This window comes from Rhinolophus ferrumequinum, chromosome 5 (genome assembly GCF_004115265.2).
Source record: "Rhinolophus ferrumequinum isolate MPI-CBG mRhiFer1 chromosome 5, mRhiFer1_v1.p, whole genome shotgun sequence".
NCBI lineage: Eukaryota > Metazoa > Chordata > Mammalia > Chiroptera > Rhinolophidae > Rhinolophus > Rhinolophus ferrumequinum.
Window position 1 is genome coordinate 43,503,615 of NC_046288.1, and position 25,619 is coordinate 43,529,233.

The following is a 25,619-nucleotide window of genomic DNA, read 5'->3' on the forward strand; positions in this document are numbered from 1 at the left end:
TGTGGAGCATAACAAGAATTTGAAAAAAAATGAGGTAGGAAACATAGAAATTGATAAATTATTAATATTTTGCTAAGTGATAAGAACAAAGATGTATGATGATTAACTTTTGAATGATAAAGAAAACAGAAAGAAAAAGTGTGTTTTTAAAGAAAAAGGATATAAAGAGAAATGGGATAATGATAGATCAAGGGAATATTTTAGGCTAAATTTCCAAAATATTGTTGTAAGGAAAACACTTGGTCCACTAGAATGATACATCACTGAGACTGCTGACAGTGGGTGTAATAGAACATGTAAACAGAGAAGCACCTGAAGTTGAGAACTCTTCCTCTGGTTTAACCTAGCAGCTCCAGGGTGAACCAGAATAGAAGGGTCATCAGGATAAAGTTGCTGACTCCAAACTCTTCTACCAAAGAACTCATGTTCACGGCAAAATTATATAATACATTCATTTGTTCTTCCTATACCAGTGGAGTATGTCTCCTCTGTGAGAACTAAATTATTTTTTTTCACCTGTCTTCCTCTTCTCAGCTTTTCGAACATTTTCTAACTATAGTTTCCTACAGTTCTTGGGGGAAAGAAAAGGACAGTTTGGCAAATTTTATTTTACTTTACCTTTTAAAACCTATGTAACCATCAAGTATGGGGCTTGCCTATGGCTACTCAGTTCTAGTGTACTTTAGTTTAGCTTTTTCCCTCACAGGCCATCCTAATCTCTACTGATGCTCAGAGGCGATTATCCCGGGTTTAAAGTAGAGGGTCTGGTGCTATTAGTACAATCAATTAGATTATGAGCTTGATTTCATTTGTTTTGATGTTAATGCCTCAAAAATTTGATCAATCAGATTTTCAACTACTGTCAGATATCCATTCTGGAAAAACAGTATTTTGTACAAGACACTGTAAATATTTTTCTTCAAGACTGAATATTAGTACAACTGTATTTCCTGAATTAAAGCTAATTGTGTTTCTGAGGCTAAGACCATCGTTACAAATTAAAAAAAAAAGAAAAAAAACGAGTAAGAAAGGAAAAAAAAAAAAGAAAAAAAGTAATCTAGAATTTGATACTGCCATCTGTTGTTTAGAAACAAAATTGCATGTGCTATAAAGCTACAATTTCCTTATTTAAAAAAAGAAATAGTGTGGGAAAAATTTAGCCTATGTCATCTATACATTATAAAAAGAGAAAGATATGGTGCTTTGATGAAATAGATGTTATTATTGATAACAACTTTAATATTTATTTAACATTTTCTAGATGGGAAGTCTTTTTGTTAACCTTAGGTTATGTCATTTATACTTTACAAAAATTCTATGAAGCAGGTACTATCGTGATCTTCATTTTACAGATGAGGCAACTGGGGAATTGGAAAGTTTAACTTGGATGACACACACTTTGTTCATATTGCTCCTCTGCTTTTCAAGAAACTTTGTGTTTTATGCAGAAGGCAGTTTTCACGATATTCAGCTCCAAGTTGAAATGTATTATTATATCCATTTATGTGCTAACAGAATCATAGAATGTCATTGAGTGTCATATTGTGACTTGAATGTACAGCAGTACAGCGGACAAAATTTTTGCTCTTGGGGATCTTTATGTAATGGGGAGACAATTAAGCAATAAATAAGTATATCCTACAATATTAGAGAGTGATAGTGCAATAAAAAATAAAAACAGTGCATAATCAACATGTCATTTAATGAAATGATAACCAATGTTTTTGAGCACTCACGTTACATTATTTAAAATTATTTTTTAAATAATTTATTTTTTCATTTTTCAATTACAATTGACATACAATATTACATTAGCTTTAGGTATACGACATCGGATTAGATATTTATAAATCTAGTACCCATCTGACACCTTGCATAGTTATTATAATATTATAGACTATATTATTGTACTTTATGTCCTGGTGACTGTTCTTATAACTGGCAATTTGCACATCTTAATCCCTTCCCCTTTTTCACCCATCCCCAAAACTCCTACATCACATTTTGATAATTTCTACATTATGAGTTTTGACCTTTCCCAAAATGGAAAATAGAAAACTTACTTTCCCAGCCACCTTTTATCTAGGATGCAAGCAATATCTTGGGTCTTGTCAAATATATACATTAGCGTAAGATTTCAATATGAAATTGAAGATCTTTGTTTCATTCCGGACATTGAGTTTCTTGCCTGATGTAGTGGTAGAGGAGTCTATGTCTTCAGGAACATTACTGGCCACTTCTGGTATTCAGTCCCCCCAAATATTGATGTGAATGGGGCCCAACTATTGGCAGGAATCATGGTGTTGATATGATGTGTGTTACTTAATATATTTTAATCCATTTATTTTCTCCTAAACTACCCACGGTGAGGTCTATTGTTTGCAACTAACAAGTATGACTGATACACAGCGATAGATGTGATAGGTTGGTCATAAAAGGGCACTTGGAAAAGGTGATATGTTAGAAAAGACATAAATGGAGGGCTGGTGAAGATGGTGGAGTAGCTGAATGCTGTGCTTACCTCCTGTCATGACCACATCAAAATTACAACTAAACTACAGAACAATCCTTATTGAGAATCACCTGAAGTCTAGCTGAACCAAAGCCCTACAACTAAGAACATACAGAAGAAGCCACCTTGAGCCTGGTAGAAGGGGTAGAGATGGAGAATGGGCTGGTCCCACACCTGCATGTGGCCATTAAAAATAGGGAGGGATATCTCCACTATGGAGGTCCCCCAGGGAGGAGCGAGGGGTCTCAGCCCCACACCAGGGTCCCCAGCCTAGAATTTCAGTGCCAGGGAGAGAAGTCCCCATAACTTCTAGCTGTGAAAAGCAGCAGAGATATAAGAGATATGGCTGAGTGAGACGGAGGGTGGCTGGAGTCCCAGGTGTTCCTTTTAAAGGGTCACACATAGATTTACTCACTGACAGACTCACTTGCTCTGAGCTCCATCACTGGGGCAGGAGCTTGAAATGAACCAGGGACATACATGGAAGAACTGAATTGTCTGGTGAAGTCTGGAGGAGCAGCTTTCTTCCTGATGGAGTTGCTGTTGGAAGCTATTGTTTCTTTGTTCAAACCTCCCCCTCCCTATGTGCAGATGCAGGCAACCACCATACGTAAGTAAGTCTCCATCAAACTGGCTATCACCTTTCGTCTGCCCTGCCCTAGTGCTTCCCTGAGACCATGCCCTACGTAAATTTTGGGCACACCCAAACCACTTCCAGTGGCTTTTCCATAAAAACAGCCTGCCTTGGCTCATAGTACAGACTTTCCTAAAATCACTCAAAGATTCACAAACCCCAAACAAGCAGCATCTGGCTTTAGCATGTCCTGTACCTCTGGCTGAGCAGCCCTAAGCCCTGCATTAGCGAAAGCCTTTAACAGACTTTAAAACAAAGTTTATAAGAAGAAACAAAAAAGAACCCAGTAATCCCACTTCAGGGTATTTATCCAAAGAAACCCAAAATGCTACTTTGAGGGGCCATCCTTATCCAGATGTTTATTGCAGTATTGTTTACAGTGGCCATGATGTGGAGGCAGCCTTTGTGTCCGTCAGTGGATGAATGGAGAAAGAGTAGGTGGTAAATATATACAATGTAATATTGCTTGGCAATGGAAGGGAATAGGTTTTTGCCATCTGTGGTAGAATGGACCTGGAGGGTATTGTGGTGAGTGGAGTATGTCAGACAGAGAAAGAACAGATGCAATGTGATTTTGCTTATATGTGGAATCTAAAGAACAACATGAACAAACAAATAAAGCAGAAACAAACTCATAGTTATAGAAAGCATTTTGATGGTTGCCAGATGGAAGGGAGGTTGGGGGTAGGTGAAAAGGGGAAGGGATTAAGAAGTACAAATTGGTGGTTACAAAGTAGTCATGGGGATTTAAGTTGTAGCATAAGGAATATAGTCAATGATATTGTAATAACTATGGTGTCAGATGGGTACTACACTTATTGGGGTGATAGATGCTAGGGGGTTGGAGGCAGGATGAAAACGGTGAACATATTAAGAAGAACAAATTGGTTGTTATAAAATAGCCATGGGGGTGTAAAGTAAAACACAGGGAATATAGTCAATGATATGGTAATAACTATGTATAGTGCCAGGTGGATACTGGACTAGTCAGGAGAATCAATTTTTAAATTATATAAATTATCTAACCATTATGCTACACACCTGAAATGAATATAAAGTAATATTGAAAGTCAACTGTAATTGAAAAATTTAAAACAGGGGGAAAGGTGAAGGGGAATAAGAGGTTCAAATTTACAGGTACAAAACAAGTAAGTCATGGGTATGTAATGTACAGCATAGGGAATATAGTCAATAATATTTTGATAGAAGTCAAAACGGAACAAAACGAACAAATAAAGAAACAAAAACTCATAGACACAGAAAACAGTTTAGTGGTTACCAGAGGGTAAGGGAATGGGGGATGGTAGAAGAGGGTACAGGGGGTCAAATATATGGTGATGGCAGAACTGACTCTGGGTGTGAACACACAATGTGATATACAGATGATGTGTTACAGAATTGTACACTTGAAACCTATGTAGTTTTGTTGACCATTGTCACCCCAATTAATTTTAATTAGAAACAAATACTCTACTGAAACCATAAAAAAATAATATTTTGACAGCATGGTATAGTGTCTGTTGGTTACTGGACTTATGGTGATCACTTCTTTAGATATATACATGTTGAATAACTATTGTGTGTACCTGAAACTAATACAAAATTGTATGTTAGCTATATTTTAATAAAAATCTTTTTTAAAAATGACATAAATGTACGGGACCGATGTAAAAGAAATGAAAATAGAGGAAGCAATAAATAAAAAGTCCTGAAATGGGAATTTGCTTGATACATTTTTAGAATAGGAAGAATATCAGTGTGGTTAAGAGGATTAAGCCAGGTGACAGGCAATAAGATCAGGCAGAGTGTTACGAGGAGCGTGAAAGAGTATGAGAAAGAATTGGATTTTATAGAGTGTGTAATAGGAAGTCATCTGGTAGTTTTAAGAAACAGTTTTATAATATGACTTACATTGCAAAGAATTACTCTGACTGCTGTGCAGTGCTGATTATAGGGAAACCAGAGCAGAAGTGAGAATCACAAGTCAGAAGAGAGAAGATAGTGAATTAAACTAAAATGGAAATGGTGGAAGTCATAGGAAGATGTTAGACTCCAGACATATTTTGAAAATAGAGGTGTCACTTTTCTTTGTGCAGTGGATGTGATCGTGAGAGAAAGTAATTGGTGATTTATGTTTATTTTCTATGAGTGAGACAGCTACAGGAGGGGTGTTTTTGTTGTTTATTTGTTTTATAATGGGGATGGGGAATAAAAAGCTCAGTTTTGAACTTACTCATTGGATGCCTAAATGAAGACTCCAAGTAAGCAACTTTTTATTGTTCTGAGAGTTCAAGGGGGACTATTGAGTTAGACATATAAATTTTGAGTCATCTTCACATAGATGATATTTAAAATCTTGATGACCCAAGATGACCCTCTGGGTACTAAAAGAAGACAGGGAATTCAAGAGGTCATGTACTAAGCTATGGGACGTTCTAATATTAGAGGTTGAGGAGAGCATGAGGAGGGTGGTGGGGAGAGAGAGAGAGAGAGAGAGAGAGAGAGGGGGGGGGGGGGGGGGGAGAGAGAGAGAGATGCTGATTAGATGAGATAAAAATGTAGGACAGTCTCGTTTCCCATATTCCAAATTAAGAAAGTGTTTCTAGAAAGATGGGGTCAACAACCATGTCAAACACGGCTAATAACTGGAATAAGATGAAGCCTGAGAATTTGACCACTAGTATTTGGCAAGAAAGAGTTCACTATGGAGCCAGGTTAAGAAGATCTTGAGAATAACTGATTCAAGTGGAATAAGAATCAATGAAAATCCTGCAGGTAGGGTATGTGGAGATACTAGGGGATGAGGAAATGGGCACGTGGGATATATAGTCCACTGGTTTTCTGTAAAGAAGAGCAGGGAAATGGGATTATGTCTGAAAGCATGAACATTAGGGAGAATTTTTTCTCTGTCTCTTTTTTTTTTCTTTTTTACCATATTCACATTGACACAGAAAGCCATTAAAAATAGCAATACATGATTTTTCCAACTTTAAAATTTTTCACATTATTTGTTTTAGTTACCATTACCTAATGGCTCACTGAAACACAAATCAAATGGCAGGTATCTTGATAATAATGTATCAAATTTCATCAAAACTACTCAGGTTATTTAAAAGTGGTTTTGGGGTAGATAGACAATTTTAATGTGTTGAACAATTTGTTTCAAAGAAAGCTTCACTTTATCTGATCAAAAATGTTTTGTTTTCACAAGCTAAAAGGCTATAGAATGAAAAATATAGCCATAAATTTTTTAGGTTAAGAAAATCTAAATTTTGACACTAAAAAGAATGCTTACAGTATTTAGAAAATACGGTAAAAAGAACACAAAGGTCAAGAGAAGATCAGGGAAGTATGATATTCCCAAATTAATAATAAAGCAATCTCCAAAGGCTTTACTTTTGGCCCTACTGTATATATTCAGGAACATGCTAAGTGGTATAGGAGATGCTTACGAGTATGAGGCACGGTTCTATACATCACACAACATACAGATAGAGTTGGGAAAATATGGAATACATATGAAGGAGATAATAAAGCAAAACAGTACATAAATGAGCAGTGTAGACAATATGTACCATAAAGTTTAGGGCAGAAAATAACAACTGTGAGATAGAATCATTAGTCATCCTTTATAAAGGCAGGAAATGAGCAGCATGCATAGAATCTCAAAAGGCAAGTAAGATGAGAAAGAACATTCCCAGAGAAGACAATTTTGGAGTGATGCAGTAACAGTTCAATTAAAAATACTTTCCTTGACTACTGTTGTATTATATGTTTAAGAGCAGGTATACAAAAAACATTGAAGCTCCTCCCTCACTAGAATAACTATACTCATTGTCATAAAGAATATAAAATAACAGGTGTTGGGAAGGAGGTGGAGAAAATGGAAACTTTGTGCATTGCTGTGGGTGTGCAAAATGGTGCAATGACTTTGACAAAATGTGAGAATGTCACAGAAAGCTAAATGTAGAATAACTTTATGACCCAACAATTCCACTCCCAGGTGAATTGAAACGTATGTCTACATAAAAACTTATACACAGATGCTCATAGCAGCAGTAATTATAACCAAAAAGGAGAAATAACCCAAATGTCCATTAACTGATAGACAGATAAACAAAATGTGGTATATACACACAATAAAATATTATTCAGTTATAAAAAAAAAGAACAAAGTGCTGGTACATGCTACAATAAGAATGAAACTAGAAAACATTATGCTAAGTGAAAGAATTCAGACACCAAGTCCACATATTGTATGATTCCACTTATAGGAAATGTACAGAAATGGCAAACAGATAGTGACAAAAAGTAGATTAGGGGTTATTACACGTTCGGAAAGGGGAGAATGGAAACTTATTGCTAATGGGTATGGATTTCTTTATGGGATGATGAAATTAGATAGTGGTGATAGTTATACAGTCTTGTGAATATAGTAAAAACTACTGAACTGTCTGTATGTTTTGGAGCAGAAGTAGATGAAAAATATGAAAAGATACTGGGTAGACGAGGCTGACAGGAGAGGAGAATTTAGGCTCCTGAGGACATAAGTAAAATTGTAAAGATGGGTTATGCCAATCATGTGAGTTTAAAAATAAATAGCATGATGTCAAGAATTAAAAAAAACTGAAAGATCTAAGTCAGTTTATTACAGACTGTGATATGTAAAGAACACATTACTATATACTACCTCATTTAAGAGATGGGGAAACTGAGATGTAGGTACCTGAAGGAGGTTGCCTCATATAGAAAATAAATGATAGATTCAAGATTTGAACCCAGATCTGACTGACTCCAGAGTCAACACCCAGGAATATTCTTTCTTCCTTTGAATAATGACATATTTTATCACGATGACATTTACAATATAAGTAAAATCAGTTTTATAGTACGAAATTTTATTATTTTTCTTCCATTGTGACATGAATAGTTAAATTTGAGTTATATTTTACTAGTACACTAGAACAAATTGAATCTCACCAAGTGCATAGAGGAATGTCAACTTTTTTAGCATTATTTATTCTTTTTAAAGTTGAATCATTTTAATAGTGTTTGCTCTTAGAGGACTGTATAGAATATGTTATTTTTCTTAGAACTTACCAAATATATCTAAGAAGGTAATATATATATATATATATATTTAGAATATATGGGTAAATAGTATATATGTATATACTATATATACATAGTAGAGATACTAGCAAAGAGATATATATGTGTGTGTGTGTGTGTGTGTGTGTGTGTGTGTGTGTGTGTGTGTATATATATATATTACAGATACAAGCAAAGAGGAAACTTTGGGCACTAAAAGGAGGATACATGTTTTTATAGTTCTACTCAACATCATTTAAACCAAACATAATATTCTATATTGCTTTTTTTTCCTGCCTTCAAATATAAAATCTTAAGGAGCCATTTAAGAAATAGTCCTAACAATGCCTTCTTCTGTTCTTCCTTTATCTCTTTGTCATATTCATAGTGAAAGCTTGCCTCAAAATTTGGAACTTTTCTATAATTCATTTATTGATTCATTTATTGATTCATTCATTTATTGATTCAACTTTCAAAGTTATTTTCAAAGATAGTCTACAATGTTTGAAGCTCTGTGTCAGTTACTATGTTAGTCAGCATTTGAGTTGAATGCCAATCACTGAAAATCCCCAATAACTGTGGGTTAAACTGGACAGACGTTTACTTCTTAATCCTATTCAAGAAATCTGGTCATGGTCAGTCCAGTATTGGAGTGATATATCACAATGTCCAGGAGCCAGTCTCATGCATCCTAATGCTTTGTCCTGCATGAATTTTGATTCCAAGTTATTTTTATGATTTAAGGTGATTATCAGAGCTCCAGATATTCCATCCAATAGGAAGGAGGAAGGGACAATGAAAGATGCAAGTGCATTTCTTTCCTTGAAAGACACGTTCTAGCAGTTAGACAATTTCTGCTTACAACACACTGAACTGAATCACATGGCCACAATAGACCACAGGGGTAACTAAAACATGGAGCCTTCATTCTGGGAGCTACAGCTAAAAATAAGGCGTTCTAGAACCTTGGAAGAGGGGGGAAATAAATATTTGCAGTTCAAGTTCTCTGGAAAGCGATTCTGAGAGGCAGATTACTTCCAAGGAAGTTTATTAGAGTGTTCTCAGGATCAACACTTATGGAAGGTTGGGGAAAGGAGGAGTTGTGGATAGAGGGAGCAGTTGAACTGCTCTGCAGTCCCAACAAAGACCTAAATCAATCCTACTCAGAATTATCCCTAGTCAGCGTGAGAAAGGCTGAGTCTTCATATTTCATCTTTGGTCACCTGTTGTAGGCTGCTGCTGAAAGGAGGTAAGGCAGTGGGCAAAACAGTTCTCTTAAGCTGATATAATTCCTAAAGAAGGCTGACAGTTAGTTGAAGGCTGTCTTCGAGAAGTTGGGGGAATAAATTCTTATTCCTGAGGAGGGACCTGGGTAGTATATCACAGCATCTACCACAGCAGACTACTAGCAGTATCTGTGCTGTGGAGGATAAAAAAAGGAAATAAAACACATCTTGCTCTGAACACATGAGGACCTTATATTGTAGTTACATTCCATAATGCTCTAACACCAGGTAGAAAGGATTAAGTGTTTAAGAAGAAATACATATGAAGAGCTATGGGTGTTCAGAAGTTACTTTTTACGTACTTGTTTGCAATTCTTATTAAGTACCTACTGTATGTTAGCGTGCTGAGAATATGGTAAAACAAATGAATATATGATGGACATGTTCCTTTACCATCATGGAATTCAGTGACTCATTTGGGAGAATGATTGAAAACAAGTAAATATGTGAAATAACAGCTAATTATGATATATGGTAGGAAAGAAATAAACAGTAAATGAATGACTAATTGTGAAATACATATTTGAAGGAGATTGTCATGGGAAAGATGGAACTATATAAGCTGAGAATTAATGATGAGAAGTAGCAGCCTTGGGAGAAGGAAAGACATATTTCTAGATGGGGGCCCAAAATGTTCAATGACAAAGTGACAGATTTGAGAATTGAAACAACTCCTGAGTGCCTGGGACATAAGTAGGCAAAGAAGAGAATGGTGTGGGATGAGACTGGAGTAGTAAGATCATTCAGTGTCTAAGAATCTAGGTTGTGTTTTTGGCACCATGGAAAAAACAAGGATTTAAGACACACAAGAGCATGCATAATCTGATGAACACTTTACATAAACTACCTCTGGTTGCTGTACAGAAACTGATATTTGGGGATTGAAAAGGCTTCAGAAAACTTGACATTCCTTTTGAGAACTGCTTTCAATAATTATTTAATAAATAAATATGTGCCACATTCTAGAGAGTGATAAGCTCTAAAAGGACAAAATCTCTTGCCTCATGAAGCTTACTTTTCCATAAAGGGCTTCTCTATATATATCATATCTAATCTTTATCTCTGTCTCTCACTACACACACACACACACACACACACACACTTATGAAAATTAATGGACAAAAATAACCTCTGAATAACCCCCATAGCTCTTCATTTATTTATTTTTGCTCTTTAGAATACTTATTCCTTTAACTTGTATTACAGGGATTTGGGATGCATGCATAATTTTTAATATATATGTATATATATGTATATACATATATATATAAAATTATGTGTATATTCTATATGCTACACGTGTATATTATGTTTATGTGTATATGTTATGTATTATACATCTATGTATATATTATATATATATACACTATATGTAGTATATATAATTATACATGGATGTCATATATAATATGCTGTTTACTAAATATGTATTAATATTAAGTCTTCATGTTCTTTTAAATTTTTGAGTAGCTATGAACTTTACTAGAATAATTTGTACAGTGTAATCCCAATTTTGTCATGCCCTATACTGTGCATCATGCCAACACAATATTCTGTGTTGAATTCACATACTTGCATTTATATGTTTCTGTGAACATAATTTTATTTTAATGAACAATTATTTCAAATATCATTGCATTTTTAGAAACGTAATGTGAAAATATATCCATCCAAATATAATTCTTATTTTCAAGCACAATGTTCAAATCAAACTTTAGTGTCAAAGCAAAACCTATTTTTCTTTACCTATGATGAATTATTATGTAATGGATTCTATCTGTGAGGGGATGGCATATGTATAAAGCAATTTAGAAGTTTTCCGCCCTGACTCTAAACAGGAGAGGCTGGTGGAGCACAAAGGAGAGCTAAGTGCAGTGCTCTTTATGACTTTTACACATTACATTGCATTTTCATCGAAATCTGTGACTTTTGAATTACTTCGTGTAAGAGATTTATGATACTATGTTATGGTTCTACCCATTTCATAAAAGCAGGTTAACTACTGGACTGTTTGCTTCATTAAAAATAAAGAACACTGTGTTCTAGTTGATTTTTCTTAAAATGACCTTTTTTTTTTTCGTCTCTCAAAAGAAGAATATTGAAAACTCATTGAAATTTAGGTACAATGACACTTCCACCCACATGCCTCTAGACTTTCAAAAGCGTTTCAGACAGAGATCTGAATGTGCTATAATCTGGAGACTGTTTTTCAACAACCAGCAATGTGCTCAGTTGGGATTCTCAGCTGATCAGAGAGAGAAAAATCTCTCAGGGAGCAAAATATATGTGGGGAAGGACTCAAACTCATGTCTAAGCTCCCATTACTTTGAGCTACAGAAGCAAACACCACATATTTGTTGATCACCAATCATGTGCAAGATTGGGCCTGAGGTATTAAAAACGACTACAAAGCACAAGGCTCTTCCACCAGCTAGCAGAGGAAAATCTATTTACTCAACATAAGAAATATGACAAATGCTGCAGCAGAGGCAGAAGCTAAGTGTAAAGGGATTCAGCTGACTAAAATTTCTCTATGCTCCAGAAAAATTCTGCGTGAAATGTAGACTCCCAAGAACTCATTTTTCATCCGCTTACAGGAGCTACATAAGAAACCGTAGAAACCTTTAGCAAAGAATTGGAGTAGATTTTATCAGTGAGGTGTGGCTGACTATGATATGCTCTCATGAACGCAACTCAAGGCTGCAAACAGCTAGAGCAGATCACCCTATCGTGTCTTTTTAATTTTTTTTCTTGTTTCTAAATTGGGTACAATTAAGTTTAAATCATAATACATAAAATGTGTATATGATGCCTATTTTCAATACCAGCTTAAATATATTAATTAAAAATATATATAATGCCAACAAGGTATTTGAGAAAACTCCCTTAGCCTTACGTTATTTAGAACACTAGTCACAGTGGCGACTAGCCCTTCAAGTTGGATAACACTTTTTAGTGAAAGCTCTAGGATCCTTTGCAGCACTGAAAGGACACAGGATTGCTGTGGGTCAGTGCCCTCAGGCATCTTAGTTTCTGGGTCTCTGGGCTTCTGTTGCTAGGCATTCAGAGAGGAGAATGGCAGGGCCCTGAAAGGGTGCTTGCCCCCACCCCTCTTAAGCTCCTGTTTCTCTGGTTCTGAAAATAAGTGAGTATTTGGAGACAGCCTGAAGAGAGGCCAATAGGGGTTTTCACATGTTGTCATCTAGTTTATATACATGGGCAACGTATATTAAGGTAAGAGCTTCCAATGATTTTTTTTATTAACATTCCACTTTAAAGAATTTTATTTTTTAATAGAAGTTTGTTATTGTTGCTTCTAATAAGATTACAGGTCTATTTAGAGTACAAATAGTGTTAGTACTTTGTGGAACGTACAATTAAAAAAAAACACAAAACATTAATTTTTTAAAAAATTTGTGGCACTTATCATCATCCATTAAGGTAGTGTGTGCAGAAAATCTTCTAGCAGAATGGAACAATGTATATGAAAACAGCCTGAAGAAAAGCATTTATGTTGAAAACATGTTATTACCGCTTATGGAACAATTATTCAGCTATTCTTTTAGTTGAAAGACTAAATCAGCTACCAAATCAACAGAGTTCATACTGTGAAACTGTTAATCTTTCGGACATAGTATGTTGCTGCTTCAATTTTACAGAAATTCTGAATTCTCTGTGTATAGAAACCACGGGGGAGGACAATTGGTGCATTGCAAATACAACTGCTTCCATTTCATTTGAAACTCAGCTCTGTGTTTGCTGTTTCTATCTGTTTTTTAATGTAACAGAAATTGTCTTCTATGTGTCAACAAAAACTAAGAATCTAAATTAATATGTGAGATCAGGTTCACCTGGGGGAGAGGATTTATTTTAAGCCCAAGAGCCAAAGGACCTGGGTTCAAATGGCAGGTCTGTCACTTTTCAGCTGCCATACCTTGGGCACTTGTTTGAATTATTGATAAAATGGGGATTCTGAGTCACAGTGTCATGGGTTGTCAGAGATATTAAATAATATCATTTATATGCCACTTAATACAATGCTTAGCACAGAATTAGTGCATAATGAGCTAGCAATTATTATAATTATCAGGAGGCAAAATGGTTTTAATCTGTCCTTCTATTGTCATAAGAAGAAAGAACTCAGAAAATTTATAATCTGTCTAATGAGAATGTATAGAACAGATGAGCCATACAGAAGGCTTTCTAATACTAAGAGTAAGAATAACTGTGCCTTAAAGATCAAAGAAATTCAAGGAGTGTTGGTCCCAGGCTTTTGCCATGGCAAGAGGAGAGAAAATATAATGGAAATTAAGCACAGAACTGATAAAATATAGCTCTGGTTTCTTGATACAGTAATATCCCAACTTTAACCAGTCTCATATGCACCAACCCGTATAATCATCGGAAGAATACAGAGGAGAAAACTGAAGCTAAATATGGTTTGAAAAGAAATAATGAAAGGATTAAGAGGGATGGGGTCTATAAAAATATGAGAAAAATGACATGTGATTGATTAGGGCGAGGTAGATGTAGTATTCGGGAGAGAGAGCATTATCTATTGGGATTTGGGAGCAAAACCACTGATAAACTAAGGGAAAGGCCTGCATTAGCAGCTTCAATGACAATCTGGAGAATTCCTTTGCCTATATACATAGGAAGGTTTTGACTGGATAATTTCCTTTCTTCTTTCTTTAATTAAACCAATAATACGTAGATTCGCATATAGTAACATAAGCAACAAACTGTAACTGCTAATGGAGGCAATTTCTTAACTTTATTGGAATGTATGCTAGTATCTAGTTAAGTTTAAATTCCAATCTGCCAAATACATATTTCAAAACTAAAATTTTTTTTTGAAATTTGAAGCGAACACATTTGTAACACATTTCTTAAATTTAGGAACTGTTTATTATAAGGTACTAAAGGACTCTAAGGGAATTTAGCTGTTTTGTAGTCATGTCATATGAAATCTCCAAAATTTGAGAATTAATATTGGATGTACTTGTTTTGCTAAAATGAGTGCTTCTAACTGTAAAAGGAAGTGTTCCCGTTTTGTGTGAAGGCTAATGTGTATATGAATGAATTATGCTTTTCTTTTTTTTTAATGAAAGATAGAGACAGAAATTTTAAAGGTGTTTTGTGTTTGTTAAAGTTGCCCATGATGACTGTATTAGGTTGTGCAAAAGTAATTACGGTTTTTGCAATTATTTTTAACCTTTTAAACCGCAATTACTTTTGCACCAACCTAATAAGATATCTTATTGTAATCAGCATTATTACAACTCTAGTAATGAGCTATTTAGCATTGATTTATACTTTTACTCAGTTAAGTATTATACACTTTTCTCCATTCATTGATGTATCATTGCAAGTTATATACTGAATCCACTTCTGCAAGGCTACATTTCAATGTATAATTTAGCTTTGGAAAACTAAACAATAAAGATACAACTAACGAGGAGTTGAGTGTCAGTTATGTATCACAATTACTGTGAACACTTCAGATGAATACATAGTGCTTTGTGAGCTATTTTTGTTCCAATTATAAATACTTATTTACAACATCTGGTCATTTTCTAAATTTATCACTAACGACAGTTTGTCAGCAGCCAGGATATCTCTAAATTTGAGCTGTTTATTTAAATCAGGGTCATATAATAACCACTTTCCTGCTGCTTAAGAAAAGTAACCCTGTCAGAAAGATTATTATGATATTTTGGTGATGTCTATGTGTTACAATCAGATTTCAAGAGAATAACCACACTTCTTTAATTCCTATAAGATTGGACTTTTCATTTATCTACTTTAAGTGGCTTTTGTCATGCTAAAAAACAACAAAAACAAAATGTTGGATTGATGTTCAACGATTTATTATTAGGATTTGTTGTTTCCGTCTTTTTGTAAATCCATATTCCTGATAGTGAATCATTTTCATCAATATTATTTAGGCTCAACAGTAAATATGTAAATAGACATGTTTTTAGAAACAATACTTAGCATTTTTCCTCCTTTAATAAAATTAGAATGAATCTTCTGAGCTCTTAATTTAACTGACTTTAGAGGTTTTAAGAAAATGTATATGAAGGCAGAGTTAGGTGTAAAAAGACCACCTGGTTTTAGAAAAAAAGTGGATTTTTGTCCTGATTCTAACAGTGAAGTTTTCTCAGTGCCCTACTGTATTTTTTTCCTCTCCATTTGATGTTCTAGGCATATTACATTTTTGGTAAATATGAATTCAATTTAAGTTGATGGCCTGCCCTGTAGATCATCTCTGCTCTACAGATGAATGCAAATAACAGGTTTGTTGTATTTGGTAAAGAAAACTTGTATACTTGATTTAAGTACAGCATAGGGTATAGAGTCAATAATATTATAACTATGTGTGGTGTCAGATGGGTGCTAGACTTATTGGGGTAATCATTTTATAAGTTATATAAACGTCTAATCACTATGTTGTACACCTGAAACTAATATAAATTATATGTCAACTGTAATTGAAAAATAAAACATAGATTAAAAAAACAAAGAGGAACACACTGCCAGGAAGGGGCAAATAGTCTTGATTTCAAACTTATGAAATTCTTTTTCTTTCACTTAAAAAGTCAATGTGTAAATTGCATACAATAAAATGAACAGCTATTAAGTGCTTAGTTCAATGATTTTGACAATTGTATATATTCAGTACCCACAACCCAAAGTAAAATGTGAAATATTTCCGTCCTCCAAGAAAGATGTTTCATATCTTTTTCCAGTAAGTCCTCCACTTCCAGGGGAAATTACTTTCTGATTTCTACCACCATAAATTAGTATTTCCTGTTTTTGGCCTCCATATAAAAGAACTATAACATTCTTTTCTGTCTCAAATCTTTTGTTCAACTTATTGATTTTACGAGTTATCCATGTTACTGCACATATCGTATGTGTTCCTTTTTCATTGCAGAATAGTATTCCATTGTATATACATTTCACTCTTCATTTATATCTTAACTTGGACATTTGGGTTGTTTCTAGTTTGGGGCTGCTATTAGAAAGAAGGCTGTTATTAATATTCTTGTACAAGTCTTTTTGTGGGCATATTTTTATTTCTTTTGGATAAATACCTCAATGTAAATTTCCTTTCTCATGGTGAGATGTATGTTCAATTTTATAATTGTCACACAGTTCTCCAAAGTGGTAGTGCCATTTTACACTTCTACTGGAAATACCTAAGTTCTGATTGCTTCACTAATTTCTGATGTTTGGTGTTGTGAGTCTTTTTTTAATTTTAGTTCTTTTAATGGTTGTGAAGTGGTATCTAATTGCTCCTTGACTTTCCTCTCGATAAACTCATAGTAAGTTGAAAATATCTTAAGCTGCAAATGCATTTAATGCACCCAACCTACATCACAGGTTAGCCTAGCCTACCTTAAACATGCTCAGAACACCTACCCGAGCCTACAGTTGGACAAAATCCTCTAATGCAATGAATATACCCGAGCCTAGAATTGGACAAAATCCTCTAATGCAGTGAATATACACTGCAGAGGGTCAGTTGTTTATCCTTGAGATTGCATGGCTGACTGGAAGCTACGTCTTCCTGCCAGTGCCCAGCATCATGAGAGAGTATCTACCGCATGTCACTAGGCTAGAAGTAGATCAAAATTCAAAATTTGAAGTATGGCTTCCATTGAATGTATATTGCTTTCACACCATTGTAAAATCAAAAAATCTTAAATCGAGCCATCTTAAGTCAGAAACTGTCTATCTAGTTTTAATTTCCTTGCTTTTTTCTGATAACTAAAAATGCTGGGCACATTTTCACTTGTATGTTGGCTATTTGTATATCTTCTTTTGTTATATCTGTTCAAGGCTTTTCCAAATTTATTAATTGGATTGTTTGTCTTTTTATTATTGTTTTTAGGAATTCATTTTACATTCTGGAGGGTAATTTGTTCAAATATTTAAATTTTCATCATTTTTCTTCAATGAGAGACTTGCTGTTCATTTTCTAAATTGTGTCCTTTGATGAACTGAAGTTTTTAATCTTGAAGAGTTTCAATGTATCAATTTTTGTGTAGTGTATGTTTTCTGTCTTATCAAAGAAATATTTTTCTACACCAAGATGATGAAGATATTCTCTTACTTTTGCTTCTTAAAGGTCATGGTTTAGTGTTTATATTTAGACCATAATCCATTTTAAAGTAATCTGAGGTTTGGAATGCATTAGAGATGAAGACTATTTTTTAAATTTCCATATTTTAATATATTTTATTAATAAAGTTTTAATATTATTATTGAATTAATTTGGTGCTTTTGTCCAAAATCAGTGTGCATTGATATCTGGATTCACTATTTTCTTCCAGAGTTCTATTTTTACATAAAACTCTCCTAGCCTTACTTTATTAGGAACCGATATCACACTGTTCTTAATACTTGAAATCAAGTAATGTGAACTAGTCAATTTAGTTCTTTTTGAAAATTGCTTGGCTATTTTAGATCCATTGCAATGTGAACTTGCCTAAATGTATTGATTAGTGGGTTTTTTTTTTTTAATTTTTGAGGATTACATCTCTATGTACATGAGTATATATCATATATATATAACAACATTTTTCTTTTTCTTTTCTCATCTCTCTACTTATTTCTTTTGTTTACCGTGTTGCACTGGCTAGGATTTCCAATACAATAGTGAGTAGTAGTGAGAACAAACATTTTTGCTTGTTCTTTATACTAGGGGAAAAGCATTCAATGTTTCATCATTAATAACGATATTATCTGTAGATTATTTTGTTGATGACTTTCTATTCCTAGTATGCAGAGATATTTTAATATGAACTGGTGTTTAATTATCAAATGCTTTTATTGTGTCTATTTAGACATTTACACATACATTTTTTCCTTTATTTTCTTTTGCTAAAATAGTGAATTACAATTGCTTGATTTCTGAATGTAAACCAACCTTGAATTCTTGGAATAATCACCATGTAGTCATAATAAATTAGCCTTTTACATAGTGCTACTATTTATTTAGAGTATTTTTATTTTTACATTCATGAAGGGTATTAGCCTGTAGTTTTGTTGTTCTGGAAGTATTTGGTTTTGTAATATTTGTTATTAGTATTTTTCTGGCCTCATAAATTGAGTTGGGATATATTTTCTATCCTATTTTTGAAAGGAGTTTGTGGAGACGTGATATTTCTTCCTCAAATGTTTGATAGAATTTCTAGTGAAGCCATCTGGGCCTGGAGTTTTCTTTGTGAGTTTCTTTGTGTATATGTATAAACTTTTTTGTTATAAAGTTTTTATTTTGAAAGAGACTTTTTAGTTTTTTTGTGTCTCTTTCTACCAATTTTAGTAACTTTTTAAAAAAGAATATATCCATTTCATTTCAATTGTCAAACATATTTGCATGTAGGTCTTCTGGAGACAAATTCTTTCAGGTTTTGCCTATTAAGGTGTCTTTATTTCCCCTTTACTTTCAATGATATTTTTACTAAATACAGTATTCTAAATTAACAAGTTACGTTTTCTTTGAGACTTCAAAGATGTCATTTCATTGTCTTCTCTAGTTCATTGTATTTAATGAAAAGTCAGCCCTAATTGCTGTACCCTTTATGTAATCTTTCTCTCTCCCTCTCTCTCTTTCACTCTCACTGAGTGCTTTCAATGTTTTCATTTTTTCTTTGGTGATTTACCTACAATATACCCAAGTATAATTTCCTTCTTGGGGTTTTCTGAACTTAAGTGTTTAGGTTGATGCGTTTCATCAATTTTGGAAAATTCTTATCTGTTGTCTTTAAATTTTTATTTACCTTTTTAATCTCTCTTTTTTCCTTTATTTTTCTTCTTAATTTATTCCAGTCATATGTATGTTAAACCATATGAAAGTGTCCCACAGATCTCACTTTTCCTTTGTTATACATATTTATCTGTTTTGTATATTTCAGTTTGAATAATTTCTTTTTGACTTGTCTATAAATTAACTGATAGTTTTCTTTGATATTTCTTATGTGCTATTAAGCTTATCAAATATATTTTTATTTCTGTATTTTTTTATTTCTAGCATTTTTATTTAATTTTTTATACAGTTTTCATCTTTGCTAAAATTTCCTTTGTGTTCAAGATATGTTGCCCACTTTCTCTACCACATTCTAGCCTAGTTATTTCATGTTGTCTGCCTGATACTTCTAAAATCTAGGCCTTTTCTGGATCTTTTTTTTTAATTGATATTGTCTTTCTTGACCATGGGTCACATTTTTTTTTTTTTTAATTTCTTCATTTGTGTCATATCTTTTGATAATAAGACAGGCATTACAATCAAAAGAATTGTAGTAAACATTTACCTCAGAGAAGGTCATACCTCTTTTCCTGTCAGGCCTCTAGTATGGGGGCTGAGTCACACCATTTGTAATCGAGCTAGGTCTAATCTAAACTAAAGTTGTTACATCTTTTATTAATTTTAATTTACCACAGTTTTCAAATACTGTGAAAGCAAGATCAGGATTCTCCTTTCAACTAAGCTTGAGATCTGCGCATAAGCAAAGCTCCGGAGAGTTGTGTACGAGTATACTTTACAATACAAAAAAGAAGAAAAACTCTCTGACCTTTGTGTGGTATAAGGTCTAAAGTTAAGATACAATATTATGTTCTGCCTTGACATGTGAAACCTGGAAGGCCTCCGATAGCCTAACCACAATTTCCGTCTTCTCCAGTGGATAAGGCCCCCTCTAGCCAAACAATCTTCTTATCAAGGGGACCAGGCACAGTTTCTACTTATCCATGAGTAGTGGGTTTCAATTCCCTGCTAGTCTATAGAATTATTTAAGCAAGCCGATCACATCCTCTGGTGGGAGCCAGGGCGCAATCCACACTCCTTATATTACAAAGCCTGCCTCCTACACCGCTGGTTGTTCACTCTGTCCCTGTGTGGCCCCGTGTGATAAGTGCCACCCCCCCGGCCCCACCTCCCATCCAGAGCTGTGAGTATATGCATAAACTGCTGTCAATCTCATCCATCCAGTGTCAGGTGTCATGTGTTCAGCCATCCCTGTAACCCTAGGGTGGGAATTCCTCCCTCACCAGTGTGGTGAAAAGGAGGTGATTAAAACCCTGTGGGAGATCTCCTTCTTTACAATAAGACATATATATATATTTAATCTCTGATGAGTTCTCTTTTTTTGCTCATACCCACCCTTGGGTTTCTACACCATGGAAATTAGCTCTCCAACCTGTTGCTTTATTTCCAGCCTTTGGGGGGGCCATTGGGGGGGGCCATTGAAGTGTACTCAGTGAAAGCCTGGCATGCCTCAACGCTAATTTTTTCTTTTAGTTCTCTTACTCTTTATCCAGTCTTTGGAAGGCTGTGGCAGTGACTGAGTAGAAACTTTTTTTTTTAATTATTATTTTTTCAGTTATAGTTGATATTCAACATTCAATATTATTCTATATCACTTTCAGGCATACAGCATAGTGGTTAGACATTTATATAATTTATGCAGTGATATCCCTGATTAGTTCAGTACCTGCTTGGAACCATACACAGCCGTTGCAACATTATAGACTATATTCTCTATGCTGTACTTTACATCACTGTGACTCTTTTGTAACTACCAATTTGTATTTCTTAATACCTTCAACTTTTCACCCAGCTCCCCAAACCCTTCTCTTTTGGTAACCAACAGTTTGTTCTTTGTATCTATGAGTCTGTTTGTTTTGTTCATTTATTTTATTCTTTAGATTCCACATATAAACGAGATCAGATGGTTATTTGTGTTTCTCATTCTGAGTTATTTCACTTAGCATAATATCCTCCAGGCCCATCCATGTTGTTGCAAATGATAAGATTCCATTCTTTTTATGACTGAGTAATATTCCATTGTACACATGTACCACTCTTCTTTATCCAATTGTCTATCTGCAATAACCAAGATATGGAAGCAACCCAAGTGCTCACCAGGAGGTGATTGGAGGCTTCTTGATAATGAAATGTATGGCTGCTCTGTTGGCCTTCTCTGACACTACCCCGGGGAAGGGTGGGGGCTGAGACATCTTGATACAACCGTGTAAGGCAGGGAAGTCTAAGTTCTCCCTCCATTCAACCTTTGCTGATGGGGTGAGGCAAGGACCACAGTTTTTGTTTGTTTGTTTTTTGTTTTTTTCTCTGCAGTATTAGGTGGAAGTAGAGAAGTTATCATCTGAAAAAATTTTCTGTCTTTTAAAGCTGACCATTTGCTGTCCTTTGGCTTTTCTTGAGGCTTTTATTGTTTGGACCATTGACATTTCTAGTTTGCCAAGTTCTCCAGTACCTAGTTTGGGAGACATGAGGCAAAGGGAAACTCCAGAAGACTCAAGGCTATGTTGTTCCTTGGGTCCACTAGTCAGTCCATTAGCCAGTCTGCTTTCTTTTCTTCACCTTTCAGTCTTTTTATGTTTGTCTTACGTATAGTGTCCAGAATTTTTAGATGTACTTATCAAGAGGAATAAGAAAGTATGTCTATTCCCTAGTTCCAGAAGCAGAAGTCATGCGTAATAATCGCTTGCCGACCAGACTTAAATTATCATTAAGGAAATTATAATATTGTAATTAATAAATGTTTAAAAGAAATCAGTCTTAAAGAATTCTAAACTTTACTCTTTTATTTCAAGTGCATTGTTCTACTTAAAGGAAAAATATAAAATCAGTAATAGAATACTTTTGCAAACTACCAATAGACATTCTTTATGAGGGATATTTGGTCATGTTTGATCAATGTGTTCTTTATAGTCTTAATTATAAAGTCAAAAATTTCATGTCAAGAACAAAATATATTGTGCTTTTTTTTTCTTACAAACTAACATGTTTCTCTAACTTCATATTAAGAATTAGGTAACTCATTATATTTCCGTATTCCCTTTCCTACTAACCCACTTAGACCTACGTGTTGTTCTTAATTTCAATACATTTTCGTATCTTAGATTTTTCTGGCATTACTACTGCTTAATTATCTTTTGTTATACAGCTCTGAGTCTTTGTTTTATGATTCTCATGTGTCTGTGATGGTTTCAAAATAAACCATCTCAAATTTATTTTGAAAACAGATAAGGTAGAACAATAGGCTTTCTGAATTTTATTTAAAAAGGACTTACAAAAGGCAGTCTGATTGAAAGGGTATTCTAGAAGACTTGTTAAGCTACATTCATAAAGTGAGTACATGGTATTTACTTAGATTGCAAACTTATAAAAACACAAAATTTCCCCTTGAATTTCATAAATTCAAACTAATAGCAATCATTAGATTATTAGCAGCATCTCAATATATATTTTAGCTTCGAGATGAAAGCAAAAAGTAGTAAAAATGAATTGAGAAAATGAATTTCAAACATTGGAAAATTAGTTTCTCTAGATTGCTATAAATTTAGCTATTTATTATTTCTCTTTTGGGGGTATTAATAGATGATGGAAAGATTAAGAATGGAACATAAATGTCTCTTCTATTAATTACCAGCGTGTTTGTTACCCTAAGTAGTTATTTAACTTCTTAAGCTTAATTTTCTAACAGTAAAATGAGAGTGGATTAGTTCCATAGCATTATTGGGAGAAATAAATAATATGACATTTAACTTACCTAGTTCATTGTTTGGCTCATCAAAATCACATGTAAATCTGTTTCTCTCTTTCCCCTAGAAGTTTTACTATACGCTTTTAACTCCCTTTGTTCACATATACATTTAATATGTTTTTAATACTCTTTAACCAACATAAAATTGAAAAAGACTTAGAACTTTATTTTCTGCAATTATCTTTTGACAGTGCCAATTTATAAAGAAGGGCTATAATAAAATTTTATTTTAAATCCTTAAACTATTTGAAGAAAATAAGAATTTCTTGTATGAAAAGGAAAGCTGCTAAAAAACAATGAATCCTATGAATCTAGTAAAAGTTATACTTTACTCCCAACATTTTACAAAGAATAGTAACTTGCAGCCATAAAAATGGCTTTAAGTAATACATAGCACAATCTACAAACAATGAACTCCTCAATCTAAGATTCTTTTTAAACTCATATTTATGTTTTGTTTCAACTTAATAAACATTTTCATTTTTTTCTTGTGATTAGAAAAGTAAATCCTATGTATTATAAGGTAAAAAGAAAAAAGAAAATAAACCCGTTATCACCTAGAGAAAACCTATTTTGGAACATATATTCAATCCTATGTTTACAATACAATGAAGATTAACATAAAAACCTTCTAATAGCACAAAGTATAATGAGTTTCCCAGTTTCTTTCTTATAAAATTACTAAAGGAGAATAAATGGCAATAGAGTAAAACAATTCAATATAAACAATACCATGGACAAAGGGGGTAGAATAGAATGATGGGGTGCAGGTGTACAAAACTTTGATGCTATACTTTAATCCAAGGATAGTATTTAGAGTATTTAGATAGTATTAGAGATGAATGGATCAAGTATTCTACAGGCTGTAATCCCAGGAATATTATTTTTCCTAATTGTTATTTGATGAGTATTAATGGGTTTCAGAAAGCAGAATTTGAAATTATACCTCTGACAGTTTCTGGAGTACAGTTTGTGTCTTCAATTAAGGGATAATCGATACATGTAAAACCATCATATGAGCTGGGGAGTCTCTGGGGAGTTACAGCAGCAAGATGACTGAGTAGATTGGTAATGAGATACAGAACCTTTAGCCTTTTGATCACAAGGTCCTTGTAAGGTAGGATGGGGATAACCAAAAGGCATTATTGGTCAATACCTTACAAGAGGAGAAACAAACTGTTTAGCTCAGTTCAGTTATTATTAACATTGAGAACTATTTGTTACTAGTTGTAGATCCAATGAGTGACCCTTTACCTCTAAAGTTCACTTGTCCTGAACAAGACTAAGATTTTTTTTTTCAAAACATAGAATTAAAAAAAAAATAAGAATAAATTGATGATGCCATTACTCTTGTTGCTTCTTAAACTTTCAGGACAGTCTATTCATCTAATTTTACTAAATCTAAGGAAATTAATTTAAAATTGTACACTAAATAGAAAACTTTTATTTGTTTTTTTCCAAACTTATTTATTTATTTATTTATTCCAAATTACTATTCTGATCTAAGCAAATGCTAAGACACAGTTGCCTATGTCTTTTCCAGATAAAGAAGCTGTGATGTCTTCTTCTCAGTACTGAAAACCATGTTTGTACTATGAAAATTATGCAGTTTCATGGCTCTTTTTAGTAACTAATAGCTGCCTGGATTGTCTGTGCTGGACTTTTTTTGCTCTTTTACTAACGTGAGGTTTGTGGGATTGTTCTGTGGTATATATCTGAGAAGCAGACACTTTGTACATCATATCAAATTCAATGGGGTTGCTGCTGATTAACATCTTTTAGTTTAAATAAGCTTATATTATATATTCTCTAATATGTTAACTATGTTCTCATAGAAATTAATGGCAAAGATTAAGGAGAGAAAAAAGTACTAAGACCAAGTAGTAATTAAGAGAAAAATAATATCTTGTTTCAAATCCTGGTGTCCCGTATCCAGGATTAGGAACAAAAGCACACGTCGACAATAATACATAACCAAACAAGTACTAGGTATTACGTTTTCCAGTTCTGAAAGCAAACATCCCATTACTGAATATTTAGCAATACCTTGCACAGAAGTTAACAGAAAGATTAATTATAGATTGATCTAGCTTTTAGGCAACATAATAGAATGCAAGCAAATTGAAAGCCAAGGATATTCTTGCTTTCCTTTTTCATCGCAGGACCTAAGAAAGTGCCTTGCTGAAGCCAGCTGAGGGTTTGGAGAATATATGAATGAATGAATGAATGAATGAATGAATGAAGGAAGGAAGGAATTTCCTTATAATTTTTTATTTATATGTCCAAAGAGTCAATTATGGAATTTGTTACAAATGTGAGTACTTGACAGAAGTCTGAGAATCAGAGATTTGATAGAATAGTAAGATCATAATCTCATCAAGCATATCTACTATCTATTAAACAGCCATAGAAAAAAAATGTTTGATTGATTTAGTTCTGTTATCTATAGCTAGCATACTTTTTAAAAATACATACCTATTTTATATGATCCCATTTTAATGTATTTCATGTGACTTCAC

General features: G+C 33.8%; 1 protein-coding gene across 2 annotated transcripts in view; it reads left to right on the forward strand.

The window, feature by feature from the left end:
* MMRN1 (multimerin 1) overlaps positions 1 to 25,619 on the forward strand; it is a 163,954-nt gene that overhangs the window by 79,524 nt on the left and 58,811 nt on the right. The window lies entirely within an intron of this gene.